Here is a 17,166-nt window from a genome sequence, read left to right as displayed (position 1 = left end):
CGATTAGGAGGACAAGTGATGCTGAGACGTGTCCAACAAGTAATGCTAAAAATGGTAAAACATAATTCCATGTGACTATATGAAGCATTTCAAAGAAGAGCTTCCCATGGTAGCAAGCTTTAACAAGACATGCCAAATCAATCTTATTATGTTTCCGACTCTGAGCCCAGTGATGTTGAGACGTGTCTAATAAGTAAGTAATTCTAAAATGGAAGTAGAGTTAATTCTAGGGAACTATAGTAAATATTTCAAAGAAGAGCTTCCCAAAGTAGCCAACTTAAAAAGAGATGCCAAATCAATTTGATCGACTTCGACTCGGAGACCAGTGATGTTGAGATGTGTCGAATAAGTACTGCTAAAATGACAATAGAAGATAACTCCAGACAACTATATTAAATATTTCAAAGATGGGATTCCCATGATAGTCAGCTTTAATTAGAGATGCCAAATCAACCCGACTCCGATTTGGAAAACAAGTGATGCGGAGACATGTCCAACAAGTAATGCTAAAAGTACGGTAAAAGATAATTCTATGCAACTATATGAAGCATTTCAATGAAGGGCTTCTCATGGTAGCCACCTTTAACAAGACAGGTCAATTCAATCTAATTCTGATTCTGACTAGGAGACAAGTGATGTTGAGATGTGTCTAATAAGTAAGTAGCGGTAAAATGACAGTAGAGGATAATTCCAGGCAACTATAGTAAATATTTCAAAGAGCTTCCCACTGTAGCCAACTTTAACAAGAGATAAAAAATCAATATGATTCTGATTCAAACTCAGAGACAAATGATGTTGAGACGTGTCCAACAAGTAATGCCAAAATGATAGTAGAAAATGATTCTAGGCAACTATAGTTAATATTTCAAAGAAGATATACACACGGTAGCCAGCTTTAACAAATAGATGTCGAGTCAATCTAACTCTGATTAGGAGAACAAGTGATCTTGGGATGTGTCCAACAAGTAATGCTAAAAGGACGATAAAAGATAATTCAATGCAACTATATGAAGCATTTCAAAGAAGAGCTTCCCATGGTAGCTAGCTTTAACATGACAGAAGATGACATGTTGCGCCGGTGCAAAGACCAATTGCAGCCAAGAAGCCGAGCAACCTATGAACAACATGCTTTATGAATGATCCACAAAGGAGAAAAACTAAATGCAATGAGAAGTTAGGTGAACTGCTTGAAGGATGTTTGAAAGTGCAACTATCCTTGGGTGGTTTTGGTAATTCCTAACAACATATAACTCATTGAGCTAATGCTACTTAAAGATAAACATTTCAGGAAAGCTCAATGATTGGCATGGCATGGATGAGAAAAGTGGATCCCTCAAAATTCTAAGGACAAAGATTGGCTCAAGCTCAAAGCTCAGGACTCTACATCATTTTCATTTTAAATGGTCCAAGATCACATTGAGTCCATAGGAAAAGCCAACACTATTAAGAGGGGATGAGGTGTTGCCTAATGGCTTTCTTGCTCAAAGTGCTTAGTGATATGCTCCAAAGTTCTCAACTACTTTCTCACATCCACATATGTCCCAAACCAAAAGTCAAACTCGGCCCCACCGAAACTTTCTATCCGGCGCCACCGAGTTCAGTTGACATAGCGACTGCCAGAAACCCTAGTCTTTTCGGTCTCACCGAGATGGGATTGTAATCTCTCTGTTTTCGTTTGTAACGTTTCGGTCAAACCGAGATGAGCGATTGGTCCCACCGAGATTGCAATGTAAACTCTCTGTTTCCCTTCCGTAACATTTCGGTCCAACCGAGATGAGCGAATCGGTCCCACCGAGTTTGCCTGACCAACTCTCTGTTAGTCCATTACCAAAATCGGTCTCACCGAGTTTGTGTAATCGGTCTCACCGAGATTACGTTATGCCCTAACCCTAACAAAATCGGTCCCACTGAGTTGACATGTCGGTCCCATCGAAAATCCTAACGTTCACATTTTGAACTAAATTGGTCTGACCGAGTTTCAGGATTCGGTCCCACCGAGTTTGGTGATTTGTGTGTAACGGTTAGATTTTGTGTGGAGGCTATTTATACCCCTCCACCCACTCTTCATTCGAAGAGAGAGCCATCAGAACATGCCTACACTTCCAACATACATTTTCTGAGAGAGAACCACCTACACTTGTGTTGAGGTCAAGATATTCCACTCCAACCACATAAATCTTGATCTCTAGCCTTCCCCAAGTTGCTTTCCACTCAAATCATCTTTCCACCAAATCCAAATCCTGTGAGAGAGAGTTGAGTGTTGGGGAGACTATCATTTGAAGCATAAGAGCAAGGAGTTCATCATCAACACACCATTTGTTACCTCTTGGAGAGTGGTGTCTCCTTGATTGGCTAGGTGTCACTTGGTAGCCTCCGTCAAGATTGTGGAGTTGAACCAAGGAGTTTTCAAGGGCAAGGAGATCGCCTACTTCGTGAATATCTACCCGAGTGAGACAAGTCCTTGATGGGCGACGGCCATGGTGAGATAGACAAGGTTGCTTCTTCATGGACCCTTCGTGGGTGGAGCCCTCCGTGGACTCGCGCAACCGTTGCCTTTCGTGGGTTGAAGTCTCCATCAACATGGATGTACGATAGCACCACCTATCGGAACCACGCCAAAAATCTCCATGTCTCCAATTGTGTTTGCACACTCCAAACTCCTCCCTTTACCTTCATATGCAATTGTTTTACTTTCCGCTGCTATACTCTTAGAATTGCATGTGTAGGTTGATTGCTTGACTTGTTCTAAGTTGCTAAAATCTGCCTAGACCTAAAATTGGGAAAAGGCTAGATTTTTATTTGGTCAAGTAGTCTAGTCACCTCCCTCTAGACATACTTTCGATCCTACAAGTGGTATCAGAGCTTTGGTCTCCATTTGCTTTGATTTCCATAGCTTTTGGTGGTCATAGCCTTGGTTTCACAACCTAGGAGAGCATGGCATCTAGCGAGGGAAATTACCACCGTAGAGGTCCTTACTTTGATGGTATAAATTTTGCTAGTTGGAAGCATAAGATGAAAATGCATATTCTTGGACATAACCCCGCCGTTTGGGCTATTGTGTGTATTGGCTTGCAAGGTGAATTCTTCGATGAGAGAGAACCAAACCGTGAAGCTACCGTGGAAGAGTTGAAGATGCTACAATACAATGCTCAAGCTTGTGATATTATCTTCAATGGATTACGCCCCGTAGAATTCAACAAAATCAGCCGTCTTGAGAATGCAAAGGAAATTTGGGATACTTTGATTGATATGCACGAAGGTACCGAATCTGTCAAGGAATCCAAATTGGATGTGCTTCAAAGTTAGCTTGACAAGTTCAAAATGAAGGATGGTGAAGGCATCACTGAAATGTACTCTAGGCTTGCTGTCATCACAAATGAGATTTCCAGCTTAGGAAGTGAAGAGATGACCGATAGATTCATCATCAAGAAGATCCTAAGAGGCTTGGATGGAAAATATGATACCGTGTGCACATTGATCCAAATGATGCCCAATTACAAAGATCTCAAGCCAACGGAAGTTATTGGAAGAATTGTTGCTCATGAGATGTCACTCAAGGATAAGGAAGAGCTTCACAACAAGTCAAGTGGTGCTTACAAAGCCTCGTGTGATGCTCCCATATCATCAAGTGAGAAGCAAACCTTCAATGAGTCTAATGGTGAAGAACTTCAACAAGTTCTACAAGAGTAGAAGCAAGGAAAGAAGTTCCAAGTCAAGGTCCTACAATGACAAAAGATCTTCTAGTCGTGAGCGTAATTTCTGCAATTGTGGAAGACCCTGACACTACTCCAATGAATGTACGCCCCCCTACAAAAGAAGAGAAGATTCTCCCAAAAGGAGTAGAATAGAAGAATCACCATCAAGAGAGAGAAGGACTAGAGATGATCGTTATGAACGAATACCCTCTCGGAGAAGCAAGGACTCGGAAAGGAAGGACAAGTCATCAAGGAGCTACACAAAAAGAAGACATCAAGCTCATGTTGTTAAATGTGTATCCGGTTCCGACTCTGACAATCACTCCGAAAGAAGTTATCACTCTGACTTCGAATATACTCATTATGAAGGTGTTGCCGGACTAGCACTTGTGACAACCAACTCCTACGACATATTTGACTCACAAAATGAAGGAATTGGGAGATGCTTCATGGCTAAAGGTCCAAAGGTGACACACCCCGAGTATGTTGATTTCAATAGTGATGAAGATGATTTGCTAGGAGATGATGATTTACTTGTTGACAACTCTAGTTATGAAAACTATGATGAGCTTGCTATTAATGATGATAATCAAGATAAAACGAATGACGATGATAAGAAGGATATTGAGCATCTAACTAAAGAACTAAACACTCTTAAGTTAGCTCATGAAACTACCTTGGAAGATCATCGAGAACTTTTAAAGACTCATGACAAGCTACGCTTTGAAAAGCTCAACCTTGAGCAAGAACATGAGTTTTTAAAGGCAATCAATGATGATCTTCGCAAGAAAAGTTCTTCTTACATTTCCAAGTGTTTACTCTTGTCTACTTACATGCCACAAGTTAAATCTAGCAACAAGAACAAGAAAGATTCTTCATCTAGTAGTAACAACAATCATGCTAAATCCAATGTTGTTGCTTCTAGTAGCTCTCTTGATTCCACTAATGATTCTCTTATCCAAGTTACACTTGAGCAAGAAAATAGCTTATTGAAGGGAATTATAGAGAAAGGTGTTTACAAGAGCCTTGCCGGAAGTAAGCAATTTGAGGAAATTGTACGCAAGCAAGGAAGACACCGGAAGAATCAAGGTGTTGGTTTTGAACAAAAGTACAATGCCAATGGAGTTGAGTGGGAAGAAGATCAATACCCCAAGACAGAGTTTGTTCCTCAACAAGAGAAGATCCTACTTCTTTCAAAGGAACACAAGCTCAAGATGATCTTCCACCACAAGACCACAAGCAAAAAGGCAAGGACAAGCTTCAAGAGGAGATTGATGCATTCGAGGAAGCACCCAAGGCCTTGGTCAAATGGATTCCCAAGACTACATCAAGTTCTACTTCAAGTACGACTACAACCCCAAGGATTCCCATCAAGATGGTGTGGATCCCGAAGAACAAGAACTAGAGAGTTCTTGAGGGTGACTCTGCCAACCTACGTCACTCTTATCATTTTGGCAAGGACAAGTGCAAACAACTTTCATATCTTGCACTAGTTCAAGGAGTCACACAAACCCTCTTGTTGGTAAGAAAAGGGACAAGGTAACCTAATGCTTCCATGGACATCATCTTGTGTACACATCACTCTATGTCTATGGATATCCTTGTTTCTTCCTTGTGGTACTAACCCATGTAGGTATTGAAAGTGCAACTCACTCCAAAGGATTGCTCCGGATGATCTACATCAACATTGAGCATCCACATCTTCAACACCTACATGAAGTCATCATCGACAAAACCCAAGGTTAGTTGATCCCTCTTAGGGGGGATATCACATCTAGGGGGAGCTTTACTCTAATCAATTGAGTTAAAGCAACTCTAATGGTGTGAGTACAACAATGCTCTATGTAAAAGTGGTAACCCCACTTGTGCTTAAACGATGAGTATGACCTATGATCAAATGTTCTCATTTGACTCCTAAGTCAATATACTCATATATAGATGACCTAGTCATCGCCAATTGCTTGATAGATGCTAGAGTGTCTGTGCATGCTTCGTCACATATTTCATTTGCCATTTTAATTGTGTGAGCATGTTGAATGCATATTTTTCTCATTCGAGGACATCCATTTGTTGCTTTGATTGTTTGGTTTTTTCTCTTTTGCCAAATGGATGGACAAGAATGCCTAAGAACTCCCTCTAGCTATCTATGCTTTTCTCGTCTCAAACTCTATTCATGCTACATCACAAAGTTTGATCAAGTCAGATTCCAACCACTCTGTGTGAGGAGCACTCGGAGTTCCTGATTCATCATAGACTTAAACTTCCAAAACCTCTTTGTGCATTTTGGTCTGACCGATTCATCCTTTTCGGTCCTATCGAGATCACTTAGTTGATCTAGGTTTTCAATCTCGGTGCAACCGATTAGAACCTTTCGGTCACACCGAATTGCACTAACTGCCTGCAGTTTTGCATCTCGGTGCCACCGAGTTGTTCCACTTGGTCACACCGACAGGGTCAGGTTATATATACTGACGGGCCAAATTTTGGAAATTTTTCCGAAACCCTTCGCCCGCGCATAACCTATGTCGGTGTCAAAACCGGCAGATCTCGGGTAGGGGGTCCTGAACTATGCGTCCAGGAGACAGGGGACACAATGTTTACCCAGGTTCGGGCCCTCTCTATGGAGGTAATACCCTACGTCCTGCTTGATTGATATTGATGAATATGGGTGTTACAAGATTTGATCTACCACGAGTTCGTGATGGCTAAACCCTAGAAGCCTAGCCTATATGACTATGGTAATGAATGTTTCCTTTCTGGACTATCCCCTCCGGTTTATATTGACACCGAGGGGATCTAGGGTTTACATAGAGTCGGTTACATAAGAAGGAATCTTCATAGTCGGTCGCCAAGCTTGCCTTCCATGCCAAGGAGAGTCCAATCCGGCCTCAGGTATAGTCTTCGGCCTTCATGTCTTCACAGCCCATCAGTCCGACCCAATAGATAACAGGCCGGACGCCCGAGGACCCCTTAGTCCAGGAATCCCTCGGTAGCCCCCGAACCAGTCTTCAATAGCGAGGTGTTCGGCACACAAAATGTCTTCAGCATTGCAAGGCGGGTTCCTCCTTTAATTATCTCCAAGTGATGTATCCAGCCATTGGTTCCCTGTCACTCCCCTCGGCTTCTGTGCGTCAAATAACTTCGCCTCCCACGCGTCAAGCGAAGGCGGAAGGGCAGGGTAATTTTGCAAATAACACCCCGTCTATGCAAGGGGAGCGCCTATTAAAGAGATCGGATCCTAGATCCGTTCAGCACCATATAGAGGAAACCCTTGGAAACTTCTTGGGAGAAACCATTCCAGCATGGCTAGCGTCCCCAGCTCCTCCACCCGTTCCGGCCCAGAGAAAGGCCAGCGGGAGAGGTGTTCAGTGTCCCACAGTCAATTGACGGAGCTGCAAACGCAGGGATTTCTTCCCCCTGCAGATCTGGTTCCCGTTCGAGCGGGGCTAGATTCCTTCAACAAAGAGATACAGGCATAGGACTTCCCCAATCCATCCGGGGGAAAACGAGTATGTTTCGTCCCCTACCTAATGAGGGGGGTTGGATTTCCCATTCATCCGTTCCTCCGAGGGCTTCTAGAATATTATGGCCTCCAGTTGCACAACTTCACCCCTGCCTCTGTTCTACACATCGCGGGTTACGTCGCTTTATGTGAATTATTCCTGGGTATCGAGGCTCACTTCGAGCTATGCAGGAAGTTGTTCTGCCTTGTCCCGCGTAATCATGAGGGATCCATATTTGAAGTGGGCGGAGCCAAACTATGGCGCATTGCTGATACCGGATATCTGTCCGTCACACCAAGGAAGGCATCCGAAGAATGGCCTTACGAATGGTTCTATATTGAGGACGTCGCGCTTCCCGACCCAGTTCGAAAGGGTCTTCCTGAATTTGCAAGCGTTCCGCTGAAGAAACACCACAGTTGGCGTCCTTAGAGTCTGGAAGAGGAGGACAGCGCAGAAGTTCGCCAGCTCATGAGCAAGATAAAGATGCTCCCAGTCCGGACTTACAATAATCGAGGTAATGGCGATCTCCATAGTGTGTGGGGTTCAGCCGCTACAATACAGAGGGCAGCCCATGTGGCACTATAATGGAGAGGATGACACTTCCCGTTATGGCCGGAAGGGTCCGGATACCCCCGCCGCTCTGGCCAAAATATTGGTTGAGCTTTTTAAAGGGGAAGAAGAGGAGTTTCTTCGCATTGAGCACAGAGATGGATATTCTATGTATAATCCTCCCAGTTCGGTAAGCTTCTGTCCTTCGATTCTACTCATTCCCTTCCCGGATTACTTTTGATAAATTTCAAGTCGGTTTTTATGGCAGCACTGGCGGAAGTTCACCGAAGGACTTCATAGTCCTGCCCCACAGCCGGAGACCCACAAACGGGAACTAGATCCCGGGTTTGAAGAGGATCCGGATATATTCGTGGTGCTCGCGGGGGGAGTGTTCTTCCAGACAAGCTATGACGGCACAGAAGTGGCCATCACCGCCGACTACCCTGGCCTCCTTCCTGCTTCTCATGTAAATAATCAAGAAATACCCTCTCTGAAAGAGTGCTCTTATTCCGTCTCACCCATCACACCGTGTCGTGCTTCACAGGGGAGACATTCGGCGATTTCGAAGATATCGGCTCCCGCGCCGGACAATCCTTCCAAGAGGAAAGCAGATGAAGCTATGGCCATGCCTTCATCGAAGAGGTATGAATTCGCCAACCTGCCCCTGAGCAGTCACGTCCAACCGTGACCTTCCCGTTTTCCATTTGCCAGGAGGAAGATGCGTCGGACTATATCCGGGGGTTCGAGCGGCCGTACTGAAAGTGCAACTATCCCTAGGTGGTTTTGGTAATTCATAACAACATATAGCTCATTGAGCTAATGCTATTCCAAGGTGATTATTCCAGGAAAGCTCAATGATTGGCATGGCATGGATGTGAAAGTGGAACCCTCAAAATGCTAAGGACAAAGGATTGGCTCAAGCTCAAAAGCTCAAGACTCTTCATTTTATATTTTAGTGATCCAAGATCACATTGAGTCCATAGGAAAAGCCAATACTATCAAGGAGGGATGAGGTGTTGCTTAATGAGCCTCTTGCTTCATGTGCTTAATGATATGCTCCAAAACCCTCAACTACTTTCCCATATCCACATATGACCTAAACCTAAGCCAAACTCGGTCCTACCGATTCTTCTATCCGGCGCCACCGAGTTTCACTTGTCATTAGCCACTGCCAAACCCTAGCAATTCGGTTCTACCGATAAGGATCTCGGTCCCACCGAGATGGGGTTGCAAACTCTCTGTTTCCCTTTCGTAACTTTTCGGTCCCACCGAAAGAGCGAATCGGTCCCACCGAGATTGCAATGTAAACTCAGTGTTTCCCCTTTGTAACTTTTCGGTCTCACCGAGTTCCACTCGGTCTCACCGAAAGAGCAAATCGGTCCCACCGAGTTTGCCTGACCAACTCTCTGGTTAGCTAATTACCAAATTCGGTCTCACCGAGTTTGTGTAATCGGTCTCACCGAGATTACGTTATGCCCAAACCCTAACCGAATCGGTCCTACCGAGTTGCATGTCAGTCCCACCGAAATTCCTAACGGTCACTAGGTTTACTTCGGTCAGACCGAGTTTTCTGATTCGGTCCCACCGAGATTGGTAAATTGTGTGTAACGGTTGGATTTTGTGTGGAGGCTATATATACCCCTCCACCTCCTCTTCATTCGACGAGAGAGCCATCAGAACACACACACCATTCCAACTCATATGTTCTGAGAGAGAACCACCTACTCATGTGTTGAGACCAAGACATTCCATTCCTACCATATGAATCTTGATCTCTAGCCTTCCCAAGTTGCTTTCCACTCAAATCTTCTTTCCACCAAATCCAAATCCTATGAGAGAGAGTTGAGTGTTGGGGAGACTATCATTTGAAGCACAAGAGCAAGGAGTTCATTACCTACACACCATTTGTTACTTCTTGGAGAGTGGTGTCTCCTAGATTGGCTAGGTGTCACTTGGGAGCCTCCGACAAGATTGTGGAGTTGAACCAAGGAGTTTGTAAGGGCAAGGAGATCGCCTACTTCGTGAAGATCTACCGCTAGTGAGGCAAGTCCTTCGTGGGCGATGGCCATGGTGGGATAGACAAGGTTGCTTCTTCGTGGACCCTTTGTGGGTGGTTGCTTCTTCGTGGACCCTTCGTGGGTGGAGCCCTTCGTGGACTCGCGCAACCGTTGCCCTTGGGTGGAGCCCTGTGTGGACTCGCGCAACCGTTACCCTTCGTGGGTTGAAGTCTCCATCAACGTGGGATGTAGGATAGCACCACCTATCCGAACCACGGGAAAAACATCCGTGTCTCCAATAGCGTTTGAATTCTCCAAACCCTTCCCTTTATATTCTTGCAAGTTGCATGCTTTACTTTCCGCTGCCAATATACTCTTTGCATGCTTGCTTGAATTGTGTGATGATTGCTTGACTTGTCCTAAATTAGCTAAAATCTGCCAAGAACTAAAATTGGGAAAAGGTTAAGTTTTTATTTGGTCAAGTAGTCTAATCACCCCCCCTCTAGACATACTTTCGATCCTACAAGTGGTATCAGAGCTTTGGTCTCCATTTGCTTGATCTCCATAGCTTTGGTGGTCATAGCCTTGGTTTCACAACCTAGGAGAGTATGGCGTCTAGCGAGGGAAATTATCACCGTAGAGGTCCTTACTTTGATGGTACTAATTTTGCTAGTTGGTAGCATAAAATGAAAATGCATATTCTTGGACATAACCCCGCTGTTTGGGCTATTGTGTGTGTTGGTTTGCAAGGTGACTTCTTTGATGGGAAAGAACCAAACCGTGAAGCTACCGCGGATGAGTTGAAGATGTTGCAATACAATGCTCAAGCTTGTGATATTCTCTTCAACGGATTGTGCCCCGAAGAATTCAAAAAAATCAGCCGCCTTGAGAATGCAAAGGAAATTTGGGACACTTTGATTGATATGCACGAAGGTACCGACTCCGTCAAGGAATCCAAGTTGGATGTGCTTCAAAGCCAACTTGACAAGTTCAAGATGAAGGATGGTGAAGGTGTCGCTGAAATGTACTCTAGGCTTGCTCTCATCACAAATGAGATTGCCGGCTTAGGAAGTGAAGAGATGACCGATAGATTCATCATCAAGAAGATCCTAAGAGCCTTGGATGGAAAATATGATACCGTGTGCACATTGATCCAAATGATGCCCAATTACAAATATCTCAAGACAACGGAGGTGATTGGAGGAATTGTTGCTCATGAGATGTCACTTAAGGATAAAGAGGAACTTCACAACAAATCAAGTGTTGCCTATAAAGCCTCATGTGAAGCCCTTACATCATCAAGTGAGAAACAAGACTTCAATGAAGAATTGAGCTTAATGGTGAAGAACTTCAACAAGTTCTACAAGAGTAGAAGCAAAGATAGAAGCTCCAAGTCAAGGTCCTACAATGACAAAAGATCTTCTAGTCGAGAGCAAAACTGTTACAACTGTGGAAGACCCGGACACTATTCCAATGAGTGTACGGCTCCCTACAAGAGAAGAGAAGATTCTCCAAAAAGAAGAAGCAAAGGATCACCACCAAGAGAGAGAAGGAGTAGAGATGATCGTTATGAACGAAGATACTCATGGAGAAGCAAGGATTCGGAAAGGAAGGAAAAATCATCAAGGAGCTATACAAGACGAAGACATCAAGCTCATGTTGGTGAATGGGTATCCGACTCCGACTCCGACAGCCACTCCGAGAGAAGTTATCACTCCGACTCCGAAGATACTCAAGATGAAGGTGTTGCCGGTCTAGCACTTGTGTCAACCAACTCCTACGACATATTTGACTCACCAAATGAAGGAATTGGAAGATGCTTCATGGCCAAAGGTCCTAAGGTAACACACCCCGAGTATGTTGATTTCAATAGTGATGAAGATGACTTGTTAGGTGATGATTTTCTTGGTGACAACTCTAGTGATGAATACTATGATAAAAGACCAATTAATCATGCTAATCAAGATAAAATGAGTGACAATGATAAGGAGAAGATTCAGGCTCTAACTAAAGAACTAAAAACTCTTAAGTTAGCTCATGACACTATCTTCGAAGATCACCGAGAACTTTTAAGAGCTCATGAGAAACTACGCTTTGAAAAGCTCAATCTTGAGCAAGAGCATGAGTTCTTAAAGGCAATCAATGATGATCTCCGCAAGAAAAGTTCTTCTTACATTGCCAAGCGTTTACTCTTATCCACTTACATGCCTCAAGTCAAATCTAACAAGAAAGATTCTTCCTCTAGTAGTAACAATGATCATGGTAAATCCAATATTGTTGCTTCTAGTAGTTCTCTTGATTCCACTAATGATTCTCTTAGCCAAGTTACACTTGAGCAAGAAAATAGCTTATTGAAGGGAATTATAGATAAAGGAGTGTACAAGAGCCTTGCCGGGAGTAAGCAATTCGAGGAAATTGTGCGCAAGCAAGGAATGCACCAGAAGAATCAAGGTGTTGGTTTTGAACGAAAGTTCAATGCCAATGGAGTTGAATGGGAAGAAGATCAATACCCCAAGACGAAGTTTGTCCCTCAACAAGAGAAGTATACTTCTTTCAAGGGGACACAAGCTCAAGATGATCTTCCACCACAAGACTATGAGCAAAAAGGCAAGGACAAGCTTCAAGAGGAAATTGATGCATTTGAAGAAGCTCCAAAGACCTTAGTCAAGTGGATTCCCAAGACTACTTCAAGTTCCACTTCATCAAGTACGACTACAACTCCAAGGATTCCCATCAAGATGATGTGGATCCAAAAGAAGAAGAACTAGAGAGTTCTTGAGGGTGACTCCGCCAACATACTTCACTCTTATCATTTTGGCAAGAACAAGTGCAATCAACTTCCACATCTTGCACTAGTTCAAGGAGTCACAAACCCTCTTGTTGGTAAGACAAGGGACAAGGTAACCTAAAAGTTTTCATGGACATCATCTTTTGTGTGCATCACTCTATGTCTATGGATATCCTTGTTTGTTCCTTGTGGGACTAACCCATGTGGGTATTGAAAGTGCAATTCACTCAAATGGATAGCTCCAAGAGATCTACATCAACATTGAGCATCCACATCTTCAATATCTACATGAAGTCATCATCGACAAAACCCAAGGTTAGTTCATCCCTCTTAGGGGGGATATCACATCTAGGGGGAGCTTTACTCTAAGACTTGAGCTAAAGCAACTCTAAAGATGTGAACAAAACAATGCTTTATGTAAAAGTGGTAACCCCACTTGAGTTTAAACGATGAGTATGACCTACGATCAAGTGTTCTCACTTGACTCCTAAGTCAATATACTCATATATAGATGACCTAGTCATCGCAAATTGCTTGATAGATGCTAGAATTGGTTGTGCATGCTTTGCCACATATTTCATTTGCTATCTTATTGTGTGAGCATGCTGATTGCATATTTTACTCATTCGAGGACATCCACTTGTTGTTTTGATTGTTTGGCTTTATCCTCTTTTGCCAAGTGGATGGACAAGAATGCCTAAGAACCTCCTCTAGCTATCTATGCTTTTCTCGTCTCAAACTCTATTCATGCTGCATCACAAAATTTGATCAAGTCAGATTCGAACCACTCTGTGTGAGGAGCGCTCGGAGTCCCCGATTCGTCATAGACTTAAACTTCCAAAACCTCTTTATGATTCTCGGTCTGACCGATACTCCACTTTCGGTCCTACCGAGATCATTAAGTTGATCTAGGTTTTCGATCTCGGTGCAACCGATTTGAACCTTTCGGTCACACCGAGTTTCAGTAACTGCACGCAGTTATGAATCTCGGTGCCACCGAGTTGTTCCACTCGGTCACACCGACAGGGTCGGGCTATATATAGTCACGGACAAAATTTGGAAATTTCTCCGAACCCCTTCGCCCGCGCGATAGCCTGCTCTGCCCTCGAGGTCTCCGGATCGTCTTCTCGCCGCCAGCAGCCTCCTGTCGCTGGTCTCCGCCGCCGTCAACGGAATTTCTGCCCCGCCGTTGCCGCCGTAGCAAGTCCTCGCCGAACTAGGGTATGGACTTGATTTTTGTGCTATTCCTCGATCTGATTCCTAGCACATTGCGATCATACTGTTTCTAGCCACGTTTGATAAACTTCTATCCAGTCAAAACACTCATAGATTAGGTTTGATTCGAAAATTCTAGGTTTAGGTTTCCGCAGAAACCATCTCGGACCCACCGAGTTGAAAAACTCGGTCCCACCAATTTGGCTTATGCCATTGCACAAGTGAGACTCAGTCTGACCGAGAATTACTTATCGGCGTGACCGATTTTGGAACTCTGTGAAACCCTAGCAGTCTCGGTGCCACCGAACTGTGACTCGGTCCTACCGAGTTCACTAGTTTAGGTTCCAAAACTGCTTCGGTATCACCGAGTTTGAAAATCGGTAGATCCGAGATGATTTCAGTGGGAAACTAAAACTAAGTTTTTGGATCATTCTTTTTGCAAAAATCTCTGTATTTTGTGATGCTCATCCACTCTATCTCCTCTATAATCTATTCACAGGGTCAGCAGTCAGTTTGCAACATGTCAGACCAGAGTGACAGCCAAAACTTGTCAGAGCAGCAAGTGCAGTTGAGTGAGGGCACTAGCCCCTCAAGTTCCTCAGATGATGGCAGCAGGAGCACACCCAGCAACCTGCCTAAAGCTGCCACGAGACAAAGGAAGAAGAGAACCTCAGATTCTGAAGATGAGGACTATGTGGCAGAGGAAGAGGCCACTTCCAAGAGAGTTGAGCCAGCTCAAGGCTCAAAGCCAGGCCTGAAAATCAAAAGGCCAGCAGGCAGGCAGCCCATGTCAAAGGCTAGAGCCTCAACTGAGAAGCCCACTTCCCAAGAGCCAGCTGCAGCTGAGGGCAAGAAAAGGAAAGAAAGAGTGAAGAAGACTGTGGCTAGAGTGCTTGGGAAGGCCTCCATCATGGTAGAAGAGGATGAGGAAGAAGAGGCAGCTGCACCAGCGCCCAAGGCAGCCAAACTTATGGGAGATGCCATAAGGTCAGGGGGAGCTGCATCCAAGCCCAAGGAAGCACCTAAGGCTGCATCTAAGCCTAAGAGTGCACCAAAGAGAAACACAAGAAGCATACCAGCCACTGAGAAGAACAAGGCCCCAGTGCCTGAGACTGTTGCTGAGGATGAGGAAGAGAATGTCCTTCGGAAGCTCAAGCCCAAGATCCCAGACCACAACGATGCTCATCCTGTGGCTAAGGATATGAAGCTCAGGAGAGACTCAGGGCTCAGGAAATGGAGAGAAGCAGATCCATACGCTTCTAGGAGAAGGACTGCAGTGGACTACAGGTTTCATACCAAGGAGCAGCAGGATTTCTATGAGACTGTGCTGCTAGATAAGAAGCCCATTGTCTGTGATATGCGATGGGTTGACTGGACATATATCAAGGAGAATGAGGAGCACTATCCTGGAGTGCAAGATAGCTTCATAGCTTGTGGAGTAGCTGACTTTGTTGGGCAGAAGCTCACAAAGTGGAACGAGGAACTTATCATGCAGTTCTACTCCACAGCTCATTTTTATCCGGATGGCAGGATCACATGGATGTCTGAGGGTACAAGGTACCAATCCACAGTGGCTGAGTGGGCACAGATCATTAATGCCCCAGAGGAGCAAGATGATGACTTGGATATCTATGCCAAGAAGAAGATGGACCACAACTCAATGTCAAATATGTACAAGGAGATCCCAAATGAAGCACTTGATACCTTCAAGTTTGGCTCAGTACATTACCTTCTGTCAGGGCTCCCGACGATCAACTGGATCCTTAGGCACACCTTACTGCCCAAGTCTGGAGATCACAAGATGATCAGAGGCCATGCTATCAACTTGCTACATGTGTTTGATGTGCCTCAGAAGTTTAAGGTGATGAGCCTCATAGTGGAAACGATCAAAAGGACTACGGCAGATCAGAAGAGGAGCTGTGGATATGCCCCTCAGATTCAGGAGCTCATCAACTCCAAGATGGGCACGGGCGTATATTTGTTGGATAAGGAACACCTGCCCATCCGTCCAGATTTTGAGAACAATGAAGTTGTGATGATAGAGAATGAGCCATCGTCTGCACAAGCATATGCAAAGAAGGAGAAGGCGAGGAAGGAGAAAGCTGCCAGGATGCCTACTCAAGCAGAGGCATCTGATTACTTCTTGAAGACCAAACAAGAGCAGCTTGGTTACTTGATTGCATCCACGCTGAGAATTGAGCAAAGTCTGGCCAACCTCACTAAGAATCGGCAGAGCCTAGAGAGGATCATGGAACAGAAGTTCTATGACTTGGATGTCAAAGTAACAGAAGTTCAGTCTGCAGTGGAGCAGCTCCAGGAGGACATGAATGAGAGGAGAGGCAGGACCACGACTCATGCTTTTTCTAGAGTGCCACGAGGCCCGAGGTCGTCTGCCGTGCCAGTTGCTGACACCAGAGCCACTACTTCAGCACCAGCTATAGCCTCAGCTCCAGCGTCTACTTCAGCTCAAACTCCAGTGACTACTTCAACATCTACAGAAGCCTTCGTCCTTGGAGTGATCCAGACTCCACCACCACCTGAAGATCAAGCCTGAGCGTCGATCTAGTGCTATGCATTTTCTAGGAACTTTTTGGTAACTTGTTGCCAAAGGGGGAGAATATGTATAGATCATAGGCTTCGAGAGAGAGAGTGTTGCTTTTCTCTCTTGCTTTATTTGGTGGTTTTTCGAACCTTTTCTGCTTTTGAGTGCTTGATACTACGTCATTATTTGTGAGACATCGATGATCATGTGTTTGATCATAAGCTACACTTAATGTTTGCTTAATGCTTGCTTAAATATTATCATTCTATCTATCGTTTGTGATCATTCACTATTCTTGGTGATGAGTGCATGTATTTCATTCTTATCATTTTGAGCGCTCCACCAAGATGTATGTGAGATGGAAGAGTAACCCATGACTCTAACTCTTTGTGCATTTGCAGTCCAAAGCAAATTTTAAATATGCACAAATTTAGGGGGAGCTCTTACTTATCACATACTTCTCAAAGCGACGATATACTTCATGCTTATTATCATTTGTCGAAGCTTTGATCTATATGTTGTCATCAATTACCAAAAAGGGGGAGATTGAAAGTGCAACTATCCCTAGGTGGTTTTGGTAATTCATAACAACATATAGCTCATTGAGCTAATGCTATTCCAAGGTGATTATTCCAGGAAAGCTCAATGATTGGCATGGCATGGATGTGAAAGTGGAACCCTCAAAATGCTAAGGATAAAGGATTGGCTCAAGCTCAAAAGCTCAAGACTCTTCATTTTATATTTTAGTGATCCAAGATCACATTGAGTCCATAGGAAAAGCCAATACTATCAAGGAGGGATGAGGTGTTGCTTAATGAGCCTCTTGCTTCATGTGCTTAATGATATGCTCCAAAACCCTCAACTACTTTCCCATATC

The sequence above is a fragment of the Triticum urartu genome, chromosome 3, assembly GCF_003073215.2.
Source record: "Triticum urartu cultivar G1812 chromosome 3, Tu2.1, whole genome shotgun sequence".
NCBI lineage: Eukaryota > Viridiplantae > Streptophyta > Magnoliopsida > Poales > Poaceae > Triticum > Triticum urartu.
The sequence above is the reverse complement of the archived record's forward strand: the minus strand, read 5'-3'. Positions refer to the sequence as shown.